Here is a 3958-nt window from a genome sequence, read left to right as displayed (position 1 = left end):
AATGTAGTGAAAGACAATGTTTACAAGAATAAATACGGTATTTTTAACTCAGAATACTTATTGTATGGAATTTTGGTGTTATTGACCCCACCCAAGTAGTAAGTAGCACATTTTGCGTCCTTAAGAAGTCCGCGTTAGGTCTCGGCAAAATGCTACATCTTGACTGAAACAATTTTAATTAACCTTTAGAAATATAATTTGTACTAACCTACGTCACACTACTGGTTATGTGCAAACCACAAAAACCGTAATAAAATAAAAGTGTTTTTAGTACAAATCTTAATAGCTACCTAGCAGAGTATGTGCATATGAATTACTGAAAAAAGGTGGGCAAGCAGAAATTTAGTAGTAACATTTTATTTTATAAATAAAAATAAAAAAAATCAGCTAACATCTACAGGAAACTTACACAAGTTTCGGCCCTGTTCGACCAAACTTTTATCCGAGAATAACTCCTGGTATAACTGGCACATTGACAGTTTCAGTATGGGAAATAATAATTATGTAAAAATGTCGAATAGCTGACAATTTATTCTGAGATTAATATTAATCTTGTTTGGTAGAATCCACCCTTAAACTTGTTAAACTAACCATCACTTTGATTCTCCTTAACAACGACATCTGCTGACATTGCTGCGAATCTCTACCTGAGCAAATGTAGAGCTAAGAATTATTTTAACCGTTTCATTGCGACTTATGTAGAGAGGCAGAGATGGCGCTTTATTAGAATAATACTGTAATTTGAGGCCAATTATTAATAACTGTATTATTATTATCTTATCTCAATGAAATGTATATTTCATGCAAGAATAATTTTAACGCAGATTAATAAGATAAAATGTTTTATCCAAGTATGGAAAAAACAATAAAAAGAATAGGAAATCTTTATCAATTGTATTTAATTGAACAATAAATATTATTATCACATTCATATTCGTAAACGACGTAATATCAAACAAAATGTATGATTTAGTTGGTATTTGTAACATAAATATTTAAATGCGTTAACATCTTTTAACAATGTATTTTACTATGTAAATTATTATGTAGGTACTTATCAAATAATTTAAACATTATGAAAAAATAATATTAAAATCTCTACCTATTTACTATTTACTAACTAGATCTAAAACTTAAATTATTAGGAATGTACTTGTTTCATAAAAAAAAGTATTTTATTATAAAAGGCATTAGAAATATTACGTAAATTTTGAAAACATACAAACCATATTTAAAAATAATAATACACGTCACAAAATGTATCTCTACATTGCTGTTTCCTTTCATACATCTCTCATTATTATTTTGAATAAGTACAGAACCTTGTTTTTATAGTAAATAGTCTCACTTAGCGTAATTTGTCTTTCTTTAGAGTCGGCGCACACCGTTGATTTTTCGTCGGCCGATAGTTTAGTCGGGCAGTTGATCAGCATGGGCATGTATGGGAGTGCCATACTACGCCGATTCGATTTGGCCGATTCTTTATACAATTTACAATCGGGCACAACTATCGGCCAACTAAAAATCAACGGTGTGCGCCTACTCTTAGTTTCAGTTTTTTGATTCTTAGTTAAAATAACTAATTGTTAAAGTTTGCTACTAATGGTTAAATATTAAGAGCCATTTCACAAAAATATTCCGCGCGAATTTAGGTAAAAGCTGTCAACGTAACGTCAAAAGAGTAAAAAGAACGCTGAAATGGACAAAAAAATCTTGAGCCGTGACCGTATTAAGACTTGATTTAAGTTATTAATTTTAAGGTAGAATGAGGTATTCAAATTTGATAAATTAATTTAAATTTTTAATAGAGTTTATTAAGTCTTTTATAATTTCGATTCATAATGAAACACGAATAGGTATAATATGTAAAATATATATTAAGTACAAAATAAAGACAGTCACATAGTGAAAAAAAAATCTGCCCCCTTACAGCTCCATCATCGGACCCTGGATACGAACTATTCGTCAAGGCGAATCACACAAGCCCAAACTCCATAGGGTTCTATTGTTTTGTTACGGAGGTGGCCATTGCATCTCCTCCAGATCCATTATCAGACAGAGCTAAGAAATAAATAAATAAATATTATTATAAGTAAACAAATAACTAAAATAATTCATCTTACTATCTTACTTCTTACTAGTCTTACTAATATTATAAATACGAAAGTTTGTGTGGATGTCTGGGTGTTTGTTACACTTTCACGCAAAAACTACTGAACAGATTTTGATGAAACTTTACAGTACAGTACAGCAGTACTAGGCAGTCTGTGTTCAACTATCACTCGGGTCGGACGTTCCTATCGCAAGACCTTTGGTTCACTCAGTTCCGATACGACTCTAGTGCTGTGTGTAATCATTTTCGTGAATACACTGAGTTTATTAATTTCTACGAGTGGATTTCATTTTGACTGAGACCTACGCCATGAACCCTGAACCAGAAGACCCTGTCGCCAGCGACAGCGACGCTCATCCATCCCTGGCGTCGACCAGAATAACAATGTATAGGCTATAATTTATGACGATCTGTGACAAACTAAATTTCAAGCGGGTGAAGCCGCGGGCAATACTACATATTTCATACTAGCTTTTTGCCCGCGACTTCTTCTGCGATGAAGTGGAAAATGGTTCTAATAGAATTAAAATATTCTAAGAAAATTAATTTTGTTAAATGATTATATTTTTTGATATAAAATCTACAAATTATTATGTTTAAATATTTGAATACTTACAAAATTATGAGATCTTTCTTAAACAAAATTAAAACACTACACCTGCCGCAGATTTCTTTGTAAACAATGTTTTTTTGTTTTTCCTTCAGGTGCTAAAATCACCAGGCTATTGTGTGCGCATACTCTGGAGTATTCCACATACAACTGGTCGTCGGAGAAGCATAGATTTCCATTAAGTCTACTCCCGCTACCATATAGAACTCCGCTAAAACTCGTGAGGGCGCCAACACTTACTTTTGCATCGAAAATTAGTATGAGCAGTTGCGCACGCGGTTGCCCGTTGCAGGCTCTATGCAACCACACTATTTTAAACCGTGGTCCATAAGCATGAGATGGGAAACTGCACTCTCTTGAATTCTCTTGAATTTGATGGTGTTAGGGGAATCCTAGGAATGAATACAGACTTTCCAATGGAATCTCCTCATCAATATTGCGAAATTGCGAGTTGCAATGCAATGTTACGTTTTCACTTGTTATTTTATTGTTATCTGACCTTGATTTTTCAAACACGTGTCAAAATAAAAAAAATAATTTAAATGAAAAGTACTAAGGAATATTTCATTGATATCAACTTAGAAACAAGCACAGATCACAGAAACTAAAGGGAAATGTGACAAGGGACAAATTGGAACATATTGCTTGTGAAAGCAATGATGACAGTAGCGACGTCATTATGTAAACAGTTTATATTGCTTGCATAGTACTAAAGATTATTCGAACGTTGAATACTGATACCGCAGTGGATAATGAGCACATAATTTGATTTCTTTGTGTGTGTGAATTTCTAACACGACACTGAGTTTCGAACTCAGCGCATTACTTAGCATCTCTCTATATTTCTATGGAACCAAGTTATCTCCAAAATAACATTCCACACCTTTTTAACCTAGTCAGGTAATAATTTTAATAAAATACGAAGCACGTCATCTATCAATAGGATATATGTATATTTTAGAAGTTAATAAATTATGCATAAAATATAAACACTTAAGAAGTTTAGTTAAATCGTAGAATTTCTGAAAAACAAGTACTAAAATCGTACTGAAAAAAAAAGTATTAATAATATGTTATCTAATTTTATTAAACGTCGAATTTTATCAAAGATTTTGGACTAAAGTTTTTGAAAATATTTTATAGCCTACATAGAAAAAAATTAAAATTGAAGTGAAAGTGAAAGAATTTTTTTTCGGAGCCTATTGCCTCCAAACAAACAAACAAACAATTAAATC

Source organism: Ostrinia nubilalis, chromosome 10 (genome assembly GCF_963855985.1).
Source record: "Ostrinia nubilalis chromosome 10, ilOstNubi1.1, whole genome shotgun sequence".
In the NCBI taxonomy this organism is placed as follows: domain Eukaryota; kingdom Metazoa; phylum Arthropoda; class Insecta; order Lepidoptera; family Crambidae; genus Ostrinia; species Ostrinia nubilalis.
This window is presented reverse-complemented; position numbering follows the sequence as displayed.